A 10,662-nucleotide genomic window follows, 5' to 3' on the forward strand; every position below is an offset into this window, starting at 1 on the left:
ATGGGGATGAGTATTATATTGTGGAAATAAATGAAATTCTCGTTGGTCAAGCTCATCAACTCGTTCAGGATTTTAGTGTGTAATGTAAAACAACAGCCAAGTTCACTAGCAGCTTAACTAACATTAGGATAAACATTATATTTATATTATATTTACCGATAAAATGTGTACAAATTACAACAAATAGACATGTAGATATAATTAGTCCAACTATTACAGTGTAATTTAAATCGGTAAAAATCGGCTAAAGTCCGCTAGCGCGCTAGCTAGCGGATCACAAGGCTAATCATGATTTAGTGTAAAACCAGTAGTCAGGGTTGTTAAAAGTGACCTACTAACAGGGTCAATATTTCATTGTGGAAATAAAATAAATTCTTGACCAAGCTTAAGGATTTTATTGTGTCATTTAAACCAGTAGCCGAGTTCGCTAGCACGATAACTAGCATGATGCTAACTGTGTAAATGAAATGATTAGCGAAGTTCTCTAGGTAGATAACATACATCTGTAACTAAGTCCTTTAGACCTGACTAAATCACTAGTCTAGTCATGATTTAGTGTAAAACCAGTACTCAGGGGTGTGAAAAGTCACCTTTTAAATGGGTAAATATTATATTATGGAAATAAACTAAATTCTCGTTACCCGAGCTCATCAACTCGGTTCAGGATTTTAGTGTGTAATTTAAAGCAGCAGCATGTTCACTAGCAGGTGAACTATTATTAGGAGAAATATCATATTCACATTAATATAACCAATAAAGTGTTAAATAATTACAACAAATATACAAGTTCTCTCGGTAGATATGATTAGTCCAAATATTACAGTCATTGAAATCGCTAAAAATCGGCTAAAGTCCGTTAGCGCGCTAGCTGCTGAATCACAAAGCTAAGCACGATTTATTTTATTAAAACCAGGAGAAGGGGTTGTTAAGAATGGACTTCTAATGGGGTAAATATTTCATTGTGGAAATAAAATAAATTCTTAAACCGAGCTTAATGATTTTATTGTGTTGTTTAAACCAGTAGCCAGGTTCGCTAGCACGGTAACTAGCATTAGGCTAATTCACGGCAACATGAGGTGTCTTGTGTGCTACATAACATTAGACTGTAACACTGTCACTTTAACATGATTTATTGTAGAAACAGTGTGGCATTAAAGGATAAAGATCATCCTACCTTGAGGACACTGAGTGTGTTCAGCAGGAGCAAATTATAAAATGTAAAATATATAATTTGTAAATGCATTTTTTACGGACTTCACTTCCTGGTTTCCGTACAGTTCGGTTTTTCTCGGAGGTTTTCGGTAGATGCCGTAGACCGGAGTTTTTTTTTTTTTTTTTTTAAGGTCGTATCGTCTTTAAACTGGTCCTACAGCTTGAATTCTAACTGTACAGCTACATGCTGCCTTAAACTTCAGCTATGCTTCACTCCCTGGGCTTCCCGGACATTTCAGCTTATTATTATGATTATTATTATTATTTATTCATTATTGACTCTTGTTACTAGTTAGTGCTGGTTTATACTAGTTAGTGCTGGTTTATACTGGTTTATACTAGTTAGTGCTGGTTTATACTAGTTAGTGCTGGTTTATATTGGTTTATACTAGTTAGTGCTGTTTTATACTAGTTAGTGTTGGTTTATACTAGTTAGTGCTGTTTTATACTAGTTAGTGTTGGTTTATACTGGTTCTGAAGGTCGCAAGATTTGGATTATCTTTTGGCATTTTTGCTACACCCCTGTTTCGGATTTCTCTGTACTCCACTACTGGATTTGACTCCTACACCGACTCTACAGCGCAGCGATGATGAACTTCGGGGGAGGAGCCGAGCCTCAGCACCCGGATGTAGATCCCGAGCGGACTGTACGACCCCTGGAACGGTGAGTTACTGAGTTTCCTCTTTTTCACTTAAGTATAAAGTCTTTTAAACACCGCGTTATTACAAAAAAACACAATCAGGAATATCGTTTTATATGATTAGATGGTTTTGAGAAATTCTGTTCGGCTAATCTTTATTCGGCTAATCGCTTTACGTACCCGATCAGTATGCTAAAGCTAGCGGACAAAATGGCAGACTCCAGTGAAACGAGCAGGGAAGAAGAAAACAGTGTTGATGTTTTCAGATATGTTAACATCAGCTTTTCATAAAAGTCCCAATGTTTACTTAACGTTTGTTAAAGTTTACTAAGTCAAGCCTAGGCGTGTTAGCAAAGATTAGCTAGACGGCTAGTTAGCATGTAGCTAAGTAATTGTTTTTCAGTGTTTATAGTTTTTTTTTGATGGAGTGAATAGAATAAGTTAAAATACTTACAATAACATGAAGTAACTTATTATTTTAAGGATTTTTCATTGTCCGTGTTTGTCGAGTTGTTAAAGCGGAGAGAGAAAGGGGCTGTGAGGAAAGGCAGCTAGCTGAACAAAACCAATCGGTACAAATAAATGGAGCTAGTGTGGCAATGTAGAGTGCAGCTTAGGCAAAAATATCAAGCTGTTTGTTTCAATTCTGTTCAGCAAGGTTTTGTTTCTAGCTGTCGTGAATAAAATAGTTAGGAGTAGTGTAATTTACGATAAAGGGCGAATTTTTGAGAGGAGACACAATTGGACTCAAAGGGGATGTGAACCACTGGAGTAAGAAAGTGCTAAAGTAATAGACTGTAATAGAAATGTATTTTAATCTGCATTTTTTGGGGGAAGATATTTTTAAGCATTGAAATAAGTGCACAGTGTGACTAACAGTGAAGCCGTGATACTGGAAGAGCCCTGTATAACACCTATAAATGCAGCTAAAATGTAAATACTGTAAATGTAAATAAAATAGTTTTTAATGCAGTGTTATAGGAAGATTACAGTAATATAACTTGTGTAAATACTTCTTGTTTTGATAGTGAGGCTTTCCTGCTGTATAAAACATACACAGTGCTATTAAAATAAAACCCCATCCCCTTTGAGGAGGCCACCACCTTCAGGGAGTCCACAGCCTTCAACAGTTCCTTTGCCCCAGCCTTATTTCAATATCGACATCCACAACATTGTGGCTGGTATGTACTATGCTCCTGCCACAATGATAACTCCTGTCCCACGCCAGGGCATAAGGAGGAGGCGGGACGAAGAGGATGGCAATCAAGAAGCCCCTCTGAGTAGACGGCAGCGTGTGGATCCTGATGGGGAGATGGAGTTCATCAGGATGCCTGGACTTGAGGATTTAGAGAGTTTAATCAGTCACATGTACAGTGAATTTACACAAGCTACTAATGCTACAATTAGTCTGTTTCTTCACAAATTAACTAGCTAACTAACTCACAGGTTTATTAACTTTTAAGCATTAGAAAGAAAGGAGAGAAAAATTTACAAGGTCTCTCTCTCTCTCTCTCTCTCTCTCTCTCTCTCTACTACCTTATAAATTTGGCCATTTTAATGTTTTACATTTAACAGAAAATATTAATTGTAATTAAACTTACATGAAACTAATTTATTGCAGAAGCTGTGGATTTGCTGGGAGAATCGTCAGATACTCCCTCAGTCCTCCAGGTATGTGTCAGTAAAATATTTTAACTACATTTGAAACGTGTAGGCTGCTTTTGTCTAAGTGTGTGTGTGTGTGTGTGTCTTAAGGTTGTTGAGCCAATCCTGCCGCAGCTACCCACAGAAACTCACTCCACATCTTCAGCTGTTGTTCTGGTAACCAAACCTGTCATTTATTTACTAAATCTGATCTCTGGATTTTCCAAGTGACAGAATGTTTGAAAGTGTTAGTGTGAAACTGCTATGATAAAAAACACTGATGATCCTCATCTTCTACTTTTCACAGCCCCTCAGTGCTGGTGAGCTGAACAGCACCTGCTGTAATGTTGAGTACAACACTGCAGACTCCTCCAACTCCCAGTCTGGGGTATTGTACAGTGCTACAGCTGAGATACAAACACACACACATCCTTCTTTACAAGTTCTAATGTTTAGTTTCTCTATTTCTAGGCAGTGGACGTTAAGGGATACTTCCTCAGGATGATAAGGGGTCCTGAGAGTCATTTTTGCTGGTTTAAAACCACCAAGACGTGCTACTTCGACCAGCTGGTAATCACCATCTTTGTTACTCTGATGAAGAGAATTGATATTAATGATTATTAGATGAACACTTTTGAGAAGTAGATCTTGAGTTTCAGCTAATTGTCATTTGCAGGGATTCCCTTATCAGACCACCATCGAGGACCATTTCACTGCCATACAGGTGAGGGATTATCTGTTGTGGCGTCACAAAACTTTTGTTAGTTGCAGTGACTAATTGTGTTCACTTCAAATTGTTCTCTTAAGGCTGAATATGGGAAGGTTACAGAGCTCCTTTCCTGTAACCGGGTAGAAACCATCATGGAGCCACTTGAGGATTATGTGGTAAATTTATTGCAATGTCATGAAGTCTTTATTGTAGATAGTAACTCTTGGAATTTTGTACACATATGGGTCTGCAGTGTTTTTATATATTTTTTTAATTTAACAGCAAACCTTTAAAAAGGTGTCCTGCACGTTCCTGCATGTGGCTAAAGATGGTCAGGTGAACACCTCCACCTGGGAGCAGGAGCAGGTCGACTCTCCCCACAGTGATTCAGAGGAACAGTACGACTCTGAGGTAATTCTGTGTTTCAGACCTGATGTGTATCTACAGATGCTGCTATTCCCCTGAATGGGAGGCTGTAACATTTACTGTGTGAGTTTTAATGATTTATTGCTAATGTGTCTTGCAGGAGAGTGAGGAGAGCCTTAGCCAAGAGGAGATGGAGGTGCCCTTTACTTGGTACGCTTCTCTTCACAGTTTAATGGTATAAAGGAGTAATGTATGTTTAATACACTAAGCATGTAAATCTTTTTTCTTAGGGACCATCTTACAGAGAGAGGGGTAACTGATATCGGCCTGAAGCTGCATGCTCTCCGTGAGGCGTTCGCTGTGAGTAAAACCTTTGTTTAGCTGCTGTTTTTGCTCAGGGGAAGTTCACTCTGCTTTGACTTATATTATGTGCTGTCTTATATTCAGATTCATCTTACCTGCATCCACAATCAGAACTTCTTGTTCGTTATGGGGAAGAAGATTGTGATGCGTCTGGCAGCAGTTAACAACCAGGTGACTTCAGAATGATGATAGACTGTTTCCTTGTGCAAAATACTTTCAGTTACTGGGCTTGAAAATGATGTAGTTGTCAAACAAATGTGGTAATGAGTAATTAAGGAATAATAATTAAAATAACAAGCATCAAAAGCTAATTTTATAACAATCATAGCCTGCTAAAAAAGGACACTTGGACATTTTGGATATTAATGGACATTTTGTGGAAGCTCTGAGCAATGTCCTTCCTTCTACCAAATTCCTCTTTTCTTCCTTCTGTTCCATTTCTTTTCTCTCACTTCTTTTCTATACATTGCTCAAGCTCTCCACACGTAAGTAGAAATTAATTTTATTCTTATTTTTGATGAACTTAATATTAAAGTATACTCTTTTCTTCCCTACAGGTCTGTAGAGTGAACCCAGCACCCAAGGAGTAGTTTTAATATCCCTCATCCCTCATAGAGCGTCCCTTATCAATCTATCCCTCTATCCTTGTCTATATAGATAACTGCTAATAGTAATTAGTATAAATAGTAGCTGCAATTAATATTGTTGTAAATAAACTTATAGTTGTATAGTGTTTATATAGTTTACTTTAATAAATGTTTTCATTTGCTCCTATTACCGTCTCATTCTGATTATTTTTAGTCATCAGTATGTCTACTGTATAACTGCAATAGTGTGAATGAGAGTACATTCCTACACACCATAAAGTCTGATCATCTTTATTTGCACTGACCTTCATCAGTGATGCTGCCACTGCTGGAGCCACCACTACTTTTAGAACATGGTTGGGAAGAAGCAGAAGACAGGGTTTCACCAATTAGAGGCTTAGGAGTTGGGGATGGCGATGGAGTCAGGGTAGGGGATGTACTCTTAGATGTGGAGGAATTCCAAGACTGAGGCCTCTTTTTCAGATCAACCTTCTGTGGAGATTGTAGGCTAGTGTTAGGTTAGATTGATGGAAATGAACAATACTCATAAAACACACTGACTTGGTACAGTTAATATATAGTAGTTTCTATCAGAGATACACACTCGCTCACTTATTAAGACTATTTGTACAGTCCCCTCTGAAAATACTCAAATGTTTTTTTATACTTTGAAGACAATTTGGCTTTAAGTTCCAAAAAAGTATATAAGGCTATAGACCAGAATTCTCAGATTTCATTTCCAGATATTTACATCTAGATGTGTAAACAACAACCTGTTATTTGAAATCTCTTATTTTTTCCACAATCAAAATACTGGACATGTGACTGGTGTGTCCTGTTACACAGATGTCCTGTGCTGACTGAATGAATGTTACTGATACTGAACAATTGGGAGAGCTGGTACAGTTCACAAAGTCTCAGAATGATTTTGTTCTCTGGTCAGCTCTCCTCATTTCTCTAGCTGGTCATTTAAACTCAGTAAAGATGAACGTTTTGCCTAGATTTCTGTATTTATTTAAGTGTGTTCAACATTTTCTCTCTAAAACTTTATTATATTTATTATATCTATTATTTATTTTACCTAAGACTTTAAACCCACACATTTCATCTGTTTTTGGGGGAAAAACAAGCCAGAATTCTGAGGGAAATACTTCAAAAACCAAAGGTTGAGGGTGGGCTTGCCCTTCATAATTTCTTATTTTACAACTGGGTGACAAATATACAATCTACACTGTTCTGGTTTCAGAGTCATTTCGGGCTCTGTGATTGGGTCCCAGCTTGGGTCAGTATTGAAGAGGGTTCTTGCTCCCCGGCCTGACCAGCTGCACTACTGTGTGGTCCTCTTACTGCCGTCTCACGTTTTCCTAAAAGTAATTCCCTTGTCCAGCAATTATTACCAATTTGGTCCCAGAATTTTGATCCATAACTTTTTTTTGGCTATAAATCTTTTTATAAATCTTTTTGTCTTGAATGTTTTGACAAAGAAACAGATCAAGCCTTGTCCTTTGGTTGCACTTATCGGACTTCCTCCGAGTGTCACAGGTTTGTCCGGATGTTCTGCAAACGCTTTTGCTTTTTTAACATTATTAGCTAGATGGCATATTCTTCTGCTATGGAAACAAATTCTCCCTCCATCTTTTGATGACTGGCAGTAAGATGTTATGAGCTTCATTCATTTGGATAAAATTAGGTACACAATAAAGGGCAATACTGGCAGATCTTCTGAAACTTGGGGCCATTAATTATTATTTTTTCTGATTATGTGAATTCTTCTTCTATAGTTGGTCAGTCTAATCATTAGGATGTCCTTATAATTGTGGCTTGATCTTGATCAAAAGTGTATTGAGTACAAGTATGTGCACTGTGTATACATAATTTATATTAATGTTTTGTTTGCTGATATAAACAATTGTGATTATAGTTAGTTAGTTAGTTAGTTAGTTTCTAAACTCTGATTTAAACTTTCTTCTGTACATAATTGACACACTTTATAATTATGTACTTTATGTAGGTTTTTTTTGGTTTGTATAACTCTGATTGTGGGGAAGAAATGTTGTTTCTATTCTCCTGTATCTTTATCCTTTTATTATTATAAAAGTTCAATAAACAGATTAAGCAAAAAAGAAAGAAAGAATGAAAATGACTGAAATAAATGAAAGTTTCATAGTGTTATTGGAGTCTCCCTTCCTATATGGTAAACATTCTCCTTACAGAAAGCTTCAGCATTACAGTAGTTCTATATATTCAGTATTTCTTTACATCACTGCATTTAAACATTACATTACTTTACATTACATTACATTACATTACATTACATTACATCACTGCATTTAAACATTACATTACATTACATTACATTACATTACTTTACATTATATCACTGCATTTAAAATGTTTAAGGTGAGGCTAAAATGATTGGAGTTTGCCATATACTTTGATTTAACTGTTTTTAGTAGACGATAATCAGAAAGAGGACATTCTTTAAAAAAGAGAGATTTGATTTGAAACCTGAACTGCTATCAGGTCCATGCTGAACACCTTCTGACCAATCCAAATCAAGTATAAATTTTAATCTCAATACTGAACATAATTATCAAATAAAAGTCTATCCAGCTGTTATCCAAAAGTCTGAAATAATGTTTCTCTTAAGTGTTTTAATTCAAATCCATATTTTGGTGTGATTTATACACATGGGTTTGTCCATTCTGATTCTTGGACGCTTTATTATGTCCATTTTATGATGAAACAGGAAAAGACTTTGAAAATAATCTGTCATTTTCTGATCATGTTAAATATCAACACAACTAGACTGAAATATACAGGTAAGATATGCAACTAATTGTAACATGAACAGAGCAAGATATAAACTGATATCTACTGGTTTCCTGTCAGGGTTGTGGACTGTTTTCTGGTCACTAGAGGCCCCCACTGCCTTTTTGTTGGTGTCCAGTCTCTGTCATTATGTCTAATAGGTGTCTCCTGTGCTTTGTTTAGGTTTGTGTATTTAAGTCACCCTTTTCCTCCACAAATACTTTGCTTAGTGTTTCCTGTACCTTGATTAAGTCTAGGTCAGCCGTGTGCTCTGTTTTATGGCCTTGTCCTTAAAAGACTTTGTGCATCTGGTATAGTTCTTTGTTTTGATTTATTGACAAGTGCTCTTTTGAGCTGACTTGTTGGATTTGTCTTGTGGATTATTTGACTTGCATTATAATCTAATTAATGATAAGTAAACATTTCTCCAGAACTGTGATGTGGTTATGTACATTTGTGTTCAGCCCCCTTTGTTTGTGAGAGAATATTTTCACATATTTACAGATATTGATGACCATTGATATATTTTAATACTTTTCAGCTAAAAGTTCTGACATCTGATGTAAAAATTAGCAATTCATTATTATTAACAGGATCATTAGTATCATATTTGTCTTCAAAGTAATTAACTGATCATTTTTTGAATATGATTAAAATGCTGACTTTAGACATAATTAAGTGACTTGTATATCTGTAAATGTATTAGTGTACATGTCTTTGTTCACAACTATTTGACTAAAATGGATATGATTTTATACATTTTCATCGTATTACTTTCATGCAAATGTCACAGTTCTCTGAACACCTATAGTGATAAAGGCAGCTACAAGCTATTCATCCATTCATCAACTAATGTTTAGCTTGGTTTATCACCAGTCTTCTATCATGTCGTCTTTTACATTTAGTTCAATCTACAAGTAACAACACTCTATTCACCCTTAGAATTTAAGACACTGGGAACAGGAAAGTCACTCACACATGACTTTTTGAACACATCATCTCACACCTCATATCAACCGTATAGTTTATAGGCTACCAGTTTATAAAAATAAGTAAAAATTAAAATAGATCAGTTGGTTATAACCCTATTTGTCTTTATATACAATTCTCCTGATGTGAAGGAAAACTCGCATGAACCCGTTAGTTAAATGCTTAGCTAGCCAGGCTGCAAATATAAACAGTCATTCATTCTTTGTCTCCCGCTTATCCGGAGCCAGGTCCCAGACTTCCCTCTCCCTATTCACTTCCTCAAACTCTTCCGGGGAATTCCAAGGTGTTCCCAGCTCAGCTGAGGGACATGGCGTGTCCTTGGTCCTCCCCGGGGTCTCTTCCTGGTGGGCCATGCCTGGAACACCTCCCCTGGGAGAATATCCAGGAGGCATTTGAAACAGGTGCCCGAGCCACCTCAACTGGCCCCTTTCAATGTGGAGGAGCAGCGGCTCTACTCCAAGCTCCTCCTGGGTGACAGAGCTCCTTACCCCGTCTCTAAGGGAACGCCCCGCCACCCTACAAAGGAAACTCATTTTGGCCGCTCGTGTCTGGGATCTCGTCCTTTTGGTCATGACCCACAGCTCATGACCATAAGAGTAGTAACATAGATTGACTGGTAAATCAAGAGCTTCACCTTTCAGCTCAGCTCCTTTACCACAACAGACCTGTACATAGACCGCATTGCTGCTGCTGCTGCACCAATCCATCTGTCAGTCTCATGCTCCATCCTTCCCTCACTTGTAAACAAGACCCTGAGATACTTCAACTCCTCCACTTGAGGGATTAACACCCCTCCAACCTGAAGGGGACAAGCCACCTTTTTCCGGTTGAGGAGGGGACCTCGGCGACCCAAACCCTGGTTAAAGAATCTGGCTCTTGGGACAAATATAAACATGTAAAGTAATAAGACTCAGACCGCACAACGTTTTAGTCACAACCTTACAAGGAGCACATTCTCAGCAGCTACTACTGAACTAATAGAGGTGTAGATGACCTTTATATGTACTGATATTCATATTCAGTAACCATTATCACTCACTCAAATACTACATATGGTTTGTTTACCACTGCTTTTATTACATATGCAAAAAAAAACCTTGATGTTGGCCTTTTTCTTACTGCCAACAAATGTCAGAGACCTTTATATTCAGTCATATTGTAAGTCATATATGAAACAACAAAAGTATGGCATATAAACCATAACAGAATTTTAAGAGAAAAATCATACCTGATAAAAAACAGACTGCAAAAGACTGCAGTGGAAGTTGGACCATGTTTGTTAATCAGTTTGAAACTCATCAAATATGTTCTTCATAAATCCAGTCCCATATTATAACTT

This window comes from Hemibagrus wyckioides, unplaced genomic scaffold, assembly GCF_019097595.1.
Source record: "Hemibagrus wyckioides isolate EC202008001 unplaced genomic scaffold, SWU_Hwy_1.0 Contig11, whole genome shotgun sequence".
Lineage (NCBI taxonomy): Eukaryota > Metazoa > Chordata > Actinopteri > Siluriformes > Bagridae > Hemibagrus > Hemibagrus wyckioides.